Here is a 14,137-nt window from a genome sequence, read left to right on the forward strand (position 1 = left end):
TTATCCTCCAGAGAAGCTTTTTTTCAGTCCCCAAATCTTTATGGAGGATAAGAAACTGCTAGTTTATCTTGGTTTCCAAGGATGACTGGGCCTTGGCAGTCCATACGTAATTTTTTCAATTAACTTTTCTGATGTAGTCGTTATCTCCAAGATTGGCCCTATAATAATAACTAAGCTTTTGATAAAATAGTTGTGAATGCACTCAGACTTCACTGGTGGTTCTTCTTTGATGGGGCACTTTTCCCACCAAGTGGTAACTGCTCTCTGAAATTCTCTTGGGTTCCTATCCAGACCTGCTCTCAAAAACTCTACCAAAGGGGATCCCTGGGTGGCTCAATGGTTTGGCACCTGCCTTTGGCCCAGGGCGTGATCCTGGAGTCCTGGAATGGAGTCCCACATCGGGCTCCCTGCGTGGAGCCTGCTTCTCCCTTGCCTGTGTCCCTGCCCCGCCCCCCGCCCCCCTCTGTCTTTCATGAATGGATAAAAATCTAAAAAAAAAAAAAAAAAGGAGGAGGGGCAAGATGGCGGAAGAGTAGGGTATCCAAATCACCTGTCTCCACCAAATTACCTAGAAAACCTTCCAATCATCCTGAAAATCTATGAATTCGGCCTGAGATTTAAAGAGAGACCAGCTGGAATGCAACAGTGAGAAGAGTTCACGCTCCTATCAAGGTAGGAAGACGGGGAAAAAGAAGTAAAGGAACCAAGGCCTCCAAGGGGGAGGGGCCCCGCGAGGAGCCGGGCTGAGGCCGGGGCGAGTGTCCCCAGGACAGGAGAAACCCGTCCCGGAGGAGCAGGAGCTGCACCGACCTTCCCGGGCGGAAAGGGGCTCGCGGGGAGGTGGAGCAGGACCCAGGAGGGCGGGGATGCCCTCGGGCTCCCGGGGAGACTAACAGACACCTGCGCCCCGGGAGAGTGCGCCGAGCTCCCTAAGGGCTGCAGTGCGGGCTGCGGGACCCGGAGCAGCTGGGGGGCTCGGGGGCGGCTCCGCGGAGGGGGCTGCGGGGCGGGAGCAGCTCGGGGGGCTCGGGGGCGGCTCCGCGGAGGGGGCTGCAGGGCGGGAGCACGAATCCACCAGCGCAGGCCCCGGGAGCACAGGGCGCCAGGACACAGCCCAGGATCCGGCCTCCCCCGGGACAGGCAGAGGCCGGGAGGGCCCAGGACAGCGAGGACGCTCCTGCCCCAGCTGAGCAGATCAGCGGCCCGCCCCGGAGCCTCCAGGCCCTGCAGACGGAGAGCTCCGGAGTTACTGCGAGGGCTGAATCCAGGGCTCCAGAGCTGGCCCCGCCACTGGGGTTGTTCCTCCTGCGGCCTCACGGGGTAAACAACCCCCACTGAGCCCTGCACCAGCAAGGGTCAGAGCAGCTCCCCCAAGTGCTAACACCTGAAAATCAGCACAACAGGCCCCTCCCCCAGAAGACCAGCTAGACGGACAAGGTCCAGGAGAAGTCAAGGGACTTAAAGTATACAGAATCAGGAGATACTCCCCGTGGGTTTTTTGTTTTTTGTTTTGTTTTGTTTTGTTTTGCTTTTTGATTTGTTTCCTTCCCCCACCCCCCTTTTTTCTCCTTTCTTTTTCTTTCTCTTTTTCTTTTTTTTTTCGTTTTTTTTTTCTTCCTTTTTTTTCTCTTTCTCTTTTCTTTCCTTCTTTCTCTCCTCTCTTTTTCTCCTTTTCCCAATACAACTTGCTTTTGGCCACTCTGCACTGAGCAAAATGACTAGAAAGAAAACCTCACCTCAAAAGAAAGAATCAGAAACAGTCCTCTCTCCCACAGAGTTACAAAATCTGGATTACAATTCAATGTCAGAAAGCCAATTCAGAAGCACTATTATACAGCTACTGGTGGCTCTAGAAAAAAGCATAAAGGACTCAAGAGACTTCATGACTGCAGAATTTAGAGCTAATCAGGCAGAAATTAAAAATCAATGGAATGAGATGCAATCCAAACTAGAAGTCCTAACGACGAGGGTTAACGAGGTGGAAGAACGAGTGAGTGACATAGAAGACAAGTTGATAGCAAAGAGGGAAACTGAGGAAAAAAGAGACAAACAATTAAAAGACCATGAAGATAGAATAAGGGAAATAAACGACAGCCTGAGGAAGAAAAACCTACGTTTAATTGGTGTTCCCGAGGGCGCCAAAAGGGCCAGAGGGCCAGAATATGTATTTGAACAAATTCTGGCTGAAAACTTTCCTAATCTGGGAAGGGAAACAGGCATTCAGATCCAGGAAATAGATCCCCCCCCACTAAAATCAATAAAAACCGTTCAACACCTCGACATTTAATAGTGAAGCTTGCAAATTCCAAAGATAAAGAGAAGATCCTTAAAGCAGCAAGAGACAAGAAATCCCTGACTTTTATGGGGAGGAGTATTAGGGTAACAGCAGACCTCTCCACAGAGACCTGGCAGGCCAGAAAGGGCTGGCAGGATATATTCAGGGTCCTAAATGAGAAGAAGATGCAACCAAGAATACTTTATCCAGCAAGGCTCTCATTCAAAATGGAAGGAGAGAGAAAGAGCTTCCAAGACAGGCAGCAACTAAAAGAATATGTGACCTCCAAACCAGCTCTGCAAGAAATTTTAAGGGGGACTCTTAAAATTCCCCTTTAAGAAGAAGTTCAGTGGAACATTCCACAAAAACAAGGACTGAATAGATATCATGATGACACTAAACTCATATCTCTCAATAGTAACTCTGAACGTGAACGGGCTTAATGACCCCATCAAAAGGCGCAGGGTTTCAGACTGGATAAAAAAGCAGGACCCATCTATTTGCTGTCTACAAGAGACTCATTTTAGACAGAAGGACACCTACAGCCTGAAAATAAAAGGTTGGAGAACCATTTACCATTCGAATGGTCCTCAAAAGAAAGCAGGGGTAGCCATCCTTATATCAGATAAACTAAAATTTACCCCGAAGACTGTAGTGAGAGATGAAGAGGGACACTATATCATACTTAAAGGATCTATCCAACAAGAGGACTTAACAATCCTCAATATATATGCCCCGAATGTGGGAGCTGCCAAATATATCAATCAATTATTAACCAAAGTGAAGAAATACTTAGATAATAATACACTTATACTTGGTGACTTCAATCTAGCTCTTTCTATACTCGATAGGTCTTCTAAGCACAACATCTCCAAAGAAACGAGAGCTTTAAATGATACACTGGACCAGATGGATTTCACAGATATCTACAGAACTTTACATCCAAACTCAACTGAATACACATTCTTCTCAAGCGCACATGGAACTTTCTCCAGAATAGACCACATATTGGGTCACAAATCGGGTCTGAACCGATACCAAAAGATTGGGAGTGTCCCCTGCATATTCTCAGACCATAATGCCTTGAAATTAGAACTAAATCACAACAAGAAGTTTGGAAGGACCTCAAACACCTGGAGGTTAAGGACCATCCTGCTAAAAGATGAAAGGGTCAACCAGGAAATTAAGGAAGAATTAAAAAGATTCATGGAAACTAATGAGAATGAAGATACAACCGTTCAAAATCTTTGGGATGCAGCAAAAGCAGTCCTAAGGGGGAAATACATCGCAATACAAGCATCCATTCAAAAACTGGAAAGAACTCAAATACAAAAGCTAACCTTACACATAAAGGAGCTAGAGAAAAAACAGCAAATAGATCCTACACCCAAGAGAAGAAGGGAGTTAATAAAGATTCGAGCAGAACTCAATGAAATCAAGACCAGAAGAACTGTGGAACAGATCAACAGAACCAGGAGTTGGTTCTTTGAAAGAATTAATAAGATAGATAAACCATTAGCCAGCCTTATTAAAAAGAAGAGAGAGAAGACTCAAATTAATAAAATCATGAATGAGAAAGGAGAGATCACTACCAACACCAAGGAAATACAAACAATTTTAAAAACATATTATGAACAGCTATACGCCAATAAATTAGGCAATCTAGAAGAAATGGACACATTCCTGGAAAGCCACAAACTACCAAAACTGGAACAGGAAGAAACAGAAAACCTGAACAGGCCAATAACCAGGGAGGAAATTGAAGCAGTCATCAAAAACCTCCCAAGACACAAGAGTCCAGGGCCAGATGGCTTCCCAGGGGAATTCTATCAAACGTTTAAAGACGAAACCATACCTATTCTAAAGCTGTTTGGAAAGATAGAAAGAGATGGAGTACTTCCAAATTCGTTCTATGAGGCCAGCATCACCTTAATTCCAAAACCAGACAAAGACCCCACCAAAAAGGAGAATTACAGACCAATATCCCTGATGAACATGGATGCAAAAATTCTCAACAAGATACTGGCCAATAGGATCCAACAGTACATTAAGAAAATTATTCACCATGACCAAGTAGGATTTATCCCTGGGACACAAGGCTGGTTCAACACCCGTAAAACAATCAATGTGATTCATCATATCAGCAAGAGAAAAACCAAGAACCATATGATCCTCTCATTAGATGCAGAGAAAGCATTTGACAAAATACAGCATCCATTTCTGATCAAAACTCTTCAGAATGTAGGGATAGAGGGAACATTCCTCGACATCTTAAAAGCCATCTATGAAAAGCCCACAGCAAATATCATTCTCAATGGGGAAGCACTGGGAGCCTTTCCCCTAAGATCAGGAAGAAGACAGGGATGTCCACTCTCACCACTGCTATTCAACATAGTACTGGAATTCCTAGCCTCAGCAATCAGACAACAAAAAGACATTAAAGGCATTATAAATTGGCAAAGAAGAAGTCAAACTCTCCCTCTTCGCCGATGACATGATACTCTACATAGAAAACCCAAAAGTCTCCACCCCAAGATTGCTAGAACTCATACAGCAATTCGGTAGCGTGGCAGGATACAAAATCAATGCCCACAAGTCAGTGGCATTTCTATACACTAACAATGAGACTGAAGAAAGAGAAATTAAGGAGTCAATCCCATTTACAATTGCACCCAAAAGCATAAGATACCTAGGAATAAACCTAACCAAAGATGTAAAGGATCTATACCCTCAAAACTATAGAACACTTCTGAAAGAAATTGAGGAAGACACAAAGAGATGGAAAAATATTCCATGCTCATGGATTGGCAGAATTAATATTGTGAAAATGTCAATGTTACCCAGGGCAATATACACGTTTAATGCAATCCCTATCAAAATACCATGGACTTTCTTCAGAGAGTTAGAGTTATTATTTTAAGATTTGTGTGGAATCAGAAAAGACCCCGAATAGCCAGGGGAATTTTAAAAAAGAAAACCATAGCTGGGGGCATCACAATGCCAGATTTCAGGTTGTACTACAAAGCTGTGGTCATCAAGACAGTGTGGTACTGGCACAAAAACAGACACATAGATCAATGGAACAGAATAGAGAACCCAGAAGTGGACCCTGAACTTTATGGTCAACTAATATTCGATAAAGGAGGAAAGACTATCCATTGGAAGAAAGACAGTCTCTTCAATAAATGGTGCTGGGAAAATTGGACATCCACATGCAGAAGAATGAAACTAGACCACTCTCTTTCACCATACACAAAGATAAACTCAAAATGGATGAAAGATCTAAATGTGAGACAAGATTCCATCAAAATCCTAGAGAAGAACACAGGCAACACCCTTTTTGAACTCGGCCACAGTAACTTCTTGCAAGATACATCCACGAAGGCAAAAGAAACAAAAGCAAAAATGAACTATTGGGACTTCATCAAGATAAGAAGCTTTTGCACAGCAAAGGATACAGTCAACAAAACTCAAAGACAACCTACAGAATGGGAGAAGATATTTGCAAATGACATATCAGATAAAGGGCTAGTTTCCAAGATCTATAAAGAACTTACTAAACTCAACAGCAAAGAAACAAACAATCCAATCATGAAATGGGCAAAAGACATGAAGAGAAATCTCACAGAGGAAGACATAGACATGGCCAACATGCATATGAGAAAATGCTCTGCATCACTTGCTATCAGGGAAATACAAATCAAAACCACAATGAGATACCACCTCACACCAGCGAGAATGGGGCAAATTAACAAGGCAGGAAACAACAAATGTTGGAGAGGATGCAGAGAAAAGGGAACCCTCTTACACTTTTGGTGGGAATGTGAACTGGTGCAGCCACTCTGGAAAACCGTGTGGAGGTTCCTCAAACAGTTAAAAATGTACCTGCCCTACAACCCAGCAATTGCACTGTTGGGGATTTACCCCAAAGATACATCGGGACACCTGCACCCCGATGTTTATAGCAGCAATGGCCACGATAGCCAAACTGTGGAAGGAGCCTCGGTGTCCAACGAAAGATGAATGGATAAAGAAGATGTGGTTTATGTATACAATGGAATATTACTCAGCTATTAGAAATGACAAATACCCACCATTTGCTTCAACGTGGATGGAACTGGAGGGTATTATGCTGAGTGAAGTAAGGCAGTCGGAGAAGGACAAACATTATATGTTCTCATTCATTTGGGGAATATAAATAATAGTGAAAGGGAATATAAGGGAAGGGAGAAGAAATGTGTGGGAAATATCAGAAAGGGAGACAGAACGTAAAGACTGCTAACTCTGGGAAACGAACTAGGGGTGGTAGAAGGGGAGGAGGATGGGGGGTGGGAGTGAATGGGTGACAGGCACTGGGGGTTATTCTGTATGTTAGTAAATTGAACACCAATAAAAAATAAAGAAAAAAAAAGACAAGTAACAAAAAATAAATAAATAAAAGTAAAAAAAAAACCTAAATCTCTAACTCCCATTGAAATTAAAAACTAAGGCATTTTAATTTGAATAAAGCCACTATAAATAGACACATAAAGGCTTTTGTGTGGACATATATTTTCCAGGGTAAACACCAGGAATAAGATTGCTGGATTAAATACTGTACGATTTTCCATTCCCAGCAGCTATATGCAAGAATCAATCCGGTTGCACTACATCCTTGTCAGCACTACATACATTCAGTTGAGCTTTTCTTTTTTAACCATTTTAATAGGTGTGTAGTGGTATTTCATTGTGCTTTTAATTTGCATTTCCTTACTGATTAATGAGGTCACACAGATCTGCTAATGTCTAGCAACCCAAGCATTAGAAAGTAAGTAAAGAAATGGGAACTCCCATGTACTGCGTGCAAGTGTAAATTAATAGGTCTATTTTGGAATTAGCAATATCTAGTAAAGATGATAGGGAACACCCCTTTGACCCAACAGTTCCATATACCCTAGAGAAAATCTTGTATATGCTGAAAGAGATCTGTATTAGATTATTCTTTGCAGGGGATCCCTTGGTGGCTCAGCGGTTTAGCGCCTGCCTTCAGCCCAGGGTGTGATCCTGGAGTCCCGGGATCGAGTCCCGGGATAGAGTCCCACATCAGGCTCCCTGCATGGAGCCTGCTTCTGTATGTCTCTGCCTCTCATGTCTGCCTCTCTGTGTCTCTCATGAATAAGTATATAAAATTAAAAAAAAAAAAAAAAGATTATTCTTTGCAGCATGGTTTGTGCTGATCAAACATTTTAAATGCCCATGAAGAGAAGAATAAATTATGGCTAACTAATTGCAATACTACAGAGCAGTTAAAATGGGTGGACTAGAGCTTAATGTATCAACATGAAAAAATTTCAAACACAAATGAGTGAAAAAAAAAAAGGTGCCAAACAATACATACATCTCTACAAAATTTCAAGATGCAAAACAATACACTGGCTTTGTTTATGCAGCCATAAGTATAAAAACCTGAGTGTGAATGATGAACACCCAAATTCAGGAAAGGAACAGGGGAGGGTATACTGGGGCATTTATTCCCTCCTCCAAAAAAAAAATGTAAAGCAAATATTACAAAATACTAAGATTTGATAACTTGTTTATATTATTCTCAATCCTTTACTATATTTGACATATTTCATAATTAGGAAAAAAAATCTAATGAACTACTGCAGTGTAAGGTGAAGATAACTGATGGAACTGAATACCACTATCATTGACTCAAGGTCCACACATATTATCTCAACCCTATGAGAAAAGCATTGCTATTTTATTTTGACACATAAGTTCCAAATGGTCAAGGGAATAATAAGTAGAATTAGGATGCCAGCCCATTTCTTCTGGTTCCCAAGTCCAGTATTTGTTTCATTACATTACTGTCCTAAGAAGCTTCTGTTCCCTGAGAATAATGGTTGCATTTTTAACAAAGACATCATCATTTTAAATGACTATTAGAAAACTTATGGGTCTGGGATTCTCCTTAATAAGATTTTATAAGCACTCTTTTTATAACTTGGCTAACTATTTGAACATGGCAAGTCATTTGACTTTTCTAAGTGTCAGTTTTCTTACCTATAAAGAAAGTTTAGATTCTGAAATTCTGCTTTTAATGATTAATCTCAATTTGAGACATTTAAATGGTTTTAAATCTATTTTTTTGAGTGGGTAATACATCTATATGGTTCAAAACAGAAAGGACACAAGGCTACATGACCATCTCCCACCTCCGTGCCTTACTTTCCCTTTCTCGGAGGCAACCAATGTTACCAGTTATCCTTCTGAAAACATCTATGCTTCCTGATTATTTTTACAGCTACGTAGTATTCTACTATACCAATGTACCACAATTTGTTTATCTAGGCCTATAATGATGGACATTGTGGTTAGTTCTCATTTTTATTATAAACAGTGCTGCAACTAATAGCCTTATACATATGCCCTTTCACATACGTGAGAATACCTATAGGATAAATTCCTAGAAGTGGAATTACTGCATCAAAGTATATATGCATTTTTGGGGATCCCTGGGTGGCTCAGCAGTTTGGCGTCTGCCTTTGGCCCAGGGTGTGATCCTGGGGTCCTAGGATTGAGTCCCACATCAGGCTCCCTGCATGGAGCCTGCTTCTCCCTCTGCCTGTGTCTTTGCCTCTCTCTCTTTGACTCTCATGAATAAATAAATAATAAGATCTTTTAAAAAGGTATATGTGCATTTTTAATCTCAATACGTATTGCCAAATTATCCTTCATGAAAGTGTTGGCGGAAATACAAAATGGTACAACTACTTTGGAAATATATTGGCAATTTCTTAAAAAATTAAAACTTATGACCCAGTCATTCTACCCACTGATTCTTAGCCAAGAGAAATGAAAACAAATTGATGATACAGGTAACAAAACAGATGAATCTCAAACACATACTTTATGATTCCATTTATATAAAATTCTAGAAAATACATTACAATCTAGAGACAGAAAGCAAATCAAGTGGTTTTCTGGAAACTTGGTGAGGAGTGTGTAGGGGATAGGGTAAGAGGGAAAGATTACAAAGGAGCCCAAATAAACTTTTGGCAGTTATGGATGTGTTCAGTAATTTGGTTGTGGTGATGGTTTTTGTGTGTGTGTGTATAATATATATATGATAATAAAAGTGTGCATTTAAAATGTGTTTTGAACATCAAAAACCCCAAAATGTCTAAATAAAAGTATAGAGAACATGCAAACCCAAGGTCACTAGTGGTTAGCTAGTATAGATACTAGAACTCAAGTTTCATGAGGTCAGTGTTTTGTTTTTTTTGTTTTTTTTTTTTTTTCAGTCTGGTGAAAGCAATGAGATTGCTGCTTTTTTCCTACTGAGGTATGTCATGACCTTTTTGTGGTTCCTTTGACCAGAAATTTTAAGATCTTCCTGCTAATATAGAAATAATAAGCCCAATATATTATTTTTAAGTGGGGAGTATAAATAGAAACACTGTTTTTCACAATTTACCTAAGCCAATTTATGTACCCTTTTTCCTCTAACATCTGAAGATTTCTCAAATACCTTTTTGAAACACTGATGCTATTAAATTAGAAATTTTTACTGTAATGACTTTGGGTAATTGTTTTCAGATTACACTTTATGTGACCTTCATTTCTTATTGTTAGAATTTGTATTCTTTTATCACAAGTAGCTAGTTTAATATCCCAAGATTTCTGACATAGTTTTATTACACTTTCTCTGATTCACCATGTCTTCAGCCTCCATCTATTTTCCTTATTGTCTCAAGAGTCTCTCCCTCCTCAATGCTAGCTGCCTGCCTCACCTCCCTTTATTAGCCTTCACTTGGGTCATATCCTCAAGCATTTAATCTGGCCTCTGGAGATTCTGCTCAGTTATATCTTATCAGTACTAAAGTACTGACATAAGTAAGGGATAAGGAAATGGCTGGTATCTAAAAGAAAGTCGTAATATTAAAATGACTTTACATCCAGAAATCAGTGGTTCTTTTTTTCATTCAAGTCCTTTCAGTATATGTACTGCCCTAGTAGAGTAGGATTTTAGCACAACAGACTCAATTTGACAGTGAGTCTCCAAAAATAAAGATCTAGTTCTTTGAGATCCGTAAAATTGACAAGCCTCTAGCCAAACTGATTAAGAAACAGAGAAGACACAAATTACCAGTATCAGGAATGAGAGAAGTGACATCACTAGAAGATTGTATCCATACCTATTAAAGGGATAAAAAAGGAAATATCACAAACATCTTTAAGCCAATGAATTCAACAACTTAGATGAAGTGGGAAAATGCACTAAAGACACATTAACAAAGCTCACTAAAATAAAAATAGATAAGCTGAATAACCCTTTATCTATTAAAGGAATGGAATTAAAGTTATAAACCTTCAACAAAGAAAACTCCAGGTCCAACTACCTTCACTTTTAAGTTTAAGGAAGGACAATACTACTAAATGTCTACAGAAGAAATACTTAATTTTATACTAATTTATAATTTATATTTATACTAAATTATACTTAACTAATTTATAATTTAATTTATACTAAATTAAATACTAATTTAAGTAATTCTACTTAAAGTCATTGAAGAGGAGGGAATCTTCCAACTCATGCAATGAGGCCAGTATGACTCTGAAACCAAAAACAAAGACATTGGGCAGCTCGGGTGGCTCAGCGGTTTGGTGCCTGCCTTTGGCCCAGGGCCTGCCTGATCCTGGAGACTCGGGACTGAGTCCCACGTTGGGCTCCCTGCATGGAGCCTGCTTCTCCCTCTGCCTGTGTCTCTGCCTCTCTCTCTGTGTCTCTCATGAATGAATAAATAAAATCTTAAAAAAAAAAAAAAAAGAACTAAGTTGGAGGCCTAACGCTACCCGATTTCAAGAATTATTATGAAGCTAACTCCAATAAAAACAACATTTTGTTCAAATAGAGCAATAAAACACAGCAGATCAGAAATAAGCCCCCACATATGTGGACAACAGGTTTTTGATAAAGGCACAAAGACAATTTAATGAAAAAAGGATAGCCTTCTAAAGAAATGATGTTGGAACAACTGGACAACCGTATGCAAAATAACAAAAAAGAACTTGGACCCATACTTTACACCACATACAAAAATTAAAAATGACACAAAACCTGACACTATAAACTTCTAAAAGGAAATAGGAGGAGATCTTATGCCTAATTGGGTTAGGCAAAGATTTCTTATACGCAATATCAAAAGCACAATCCATAAAGGAGCAAATTGATAAATTGTGCTTCATCAAAATGAAAAACTTTGGCTCTTTAAAAGACATTATTGAAAGATAAAGACTGGGAGAAAATATTTGCAAACCATTATCTCAGATAAAGGACTTATATCCAGAGTATATATAAAGAACTCTCAAATTCAACAATAAAAAAAAATGCAATTAAAAGAAATAGACTAAAGATTTGAACATAATCTATGATGTAAACAGTGGTCAAGAGAATGAGGAGACAAGGCACAAACTAGAAAATATTTATAAAAGACGTACCTGATAAAGGACTATTTTAGCATTTAGTTTGCTAAAATACCATAAATTCAGTGACTCATAAACATTTATTTCTCATGGTTCTGGAGCCTGGGAAGTCCAAGAAAGGTGCCAGCATGGTTGGGTGGAACTTTGTGGGGTGGAGGAAGGAGGCTCAGGAGCTCTGTGAGGCCACTTTCGTTAGAGCACTGATCTTAATTGTGAGGGTTCCACTTTCATGACTTAATCACCTCACCAAACCCCCACTCCCAATACAGTCATTAGAGATTAGGATTCCACAATATGAATTTGGGGACTACACAAACATTCATATCAAAGCAGACCGTTATCTAAAGATACACAAAAAACTTAAAAATTCAACAATAAAAAAACATTTAAAAATGGGCCAAAGACCTTAACACTTAACACCAAAAGACGTACAAATGGCTGATAAGCACGTGAAAACATGCTCCACATCATGTATCATCAGGGAAATGCAAATTAAAACAACAATTAGATATCTCTGCATTATTAGAATACAAAAATTCAAAACACTGACATCAAATGTTGGCAAGAATGTGAAACAACAGGAACTCCCATTTGTTGCTGGTGGGAATGCAAAAATGGTACAGCCACTTTAGAAGACAGTTTGGCTGCCTTTAGTTTCCTACAAAATAACTCATGCTCTTACCGTATAATCTGGCAATCACATTCCTTAGTGTATATATTGAAATGAGTTGAAAACTTACGTCCTCACAAAAATCTGCACACAGGTGTTGATAACAGCTTTATTCATAATTGTCCAAACTTATAAGCAACCAAGATGCCCTTCAGCAGGTGAATGGATAAACTTGGTATATCCAGACTTGGGAAATTGTTTAGCACTAACAGAAATTGGCTATCAAGCCATTAAAAGACATGAAGGGATTTTAAATGCATATTGCTAAGTGACAGAAGTCAATCTCTCATAGGCTGCAGATTGTATAATTCCATGTATATGACATTCTGGAAAAGGTGAAACTATAGAGACAGAGAAAAGATCAGTGGTTGCTGTGGTTGGGGAGGAGAAGGGAAGGATGGATGGGTTTTTAAGGCAGTGAAAGTATTCTGGGTGTTACTATGATGATGGATACATGTTATCATACATTTGTCAAAATACGCATTTGTGTATCAAGCCATACTATAGTATAAACTACAAACCTTGGGTGATAATGATGTGTGAATGTAGGTTCGTCAATTATAACAAACGTGGCACTCTGGTGTGGGAAGTTGATACTTGGGGAGGTTGTGCTTGTGTTGAATCAGGGATTATATGGGAGGTTTCTGTATTTTACACTCAATTTTGCTGTAAATCTAAAACTTCTCTAAAAAAATAAAGTCTATTTATAAAAAATGTGTTGGATATCATTAGGCATTAGGGAAAGGCAAGATAAAACTACAGTGAGAATCTACTAGCATGGTTATTAGAATGCTAAAATTAACAAGGCTGACCAACCAAATGTGGGTGGTGACTATATGAAGTAATTGGAAGTCTCATATACTGTTGGTGGGAATGCAAAATGATATAACCATTTTGGAAAAATGGGGAGTTTTTTAAAAAATTAAACATACTCCTACCATATGACTGAAGGAAACTTTTGGGATGATGGATATCATTACTATCTTGATTTTTGGTGATGGTTTTATGGATGTATACGTATGTCAAAGTGTATCAAATGGTATACTTTAAATTTATGCAGCTTATTATATGCCAATTATACCTCAATAAAACTGGAAGAAGGAGCTATCATCCAGCATAGAACCATGGACATTGGACAATTATTAATACTGTCTCAATTTGGAAAATGACCATAGCATTGTAGAAATTCGGATCCTCCAATTAGCAAGAATGATGTCTATACATTTGAGAAGAAAAACCTACCTTTACCATAGAAATTTGCTTGAGAATGTTTCAATTATTTTCCCCGCATGGTCTCTGTGATAATTTCAACTACAATCATCTGTTTATTTTCTAATTGCTATAATGATTCTCTTACCTTTGTATGTCGCTGTTTACTGTGTCCTTAAACACCCGGCAATTTCCACAGTTATCCTGGCCCCAATCTTTTCCATGTACCTCAGGGATTAATTATGAGCTCAGTGGAAGTGAAGGATAGGAAGGGACGGGGGAGTGGCAGAGTGGTTTTATCAGAAGGTAAGAGCAGCCAGCCTAGAAAAAGATCATTTGGAACTGGGCTAAACCCCTTACGAAGATCCAAATCAAAAACCACTCCCAGATCACCAGTAACCCTGGAGGCTGATGCCCTCCTCTCTTGTGTTCATGATTACAAGTGGGTTTTGACACTAGACCAAGCTCCCAAACAGAAGACTGTGGAAGGAACACAAGAGTACTCAAGAAAACCA

The sequence above is a fragment of the Canis lupus genome, chromosome 8, assembly GCF_011100685.1.
Source record: "Canis lupus familiaris isolate Mischka breed German Shepherd chromosome 8, alternate assembly UU_Cfam_GSD_1.0, whole genome shotgun sequence".
In the NCBI taxonomy this organism is placed as follows: domain Eukaryota; kingdom Metazoa; phylum Chordata; class Mammalia; order Carnivora; family Canidae; genus Canis; species Canis lupus.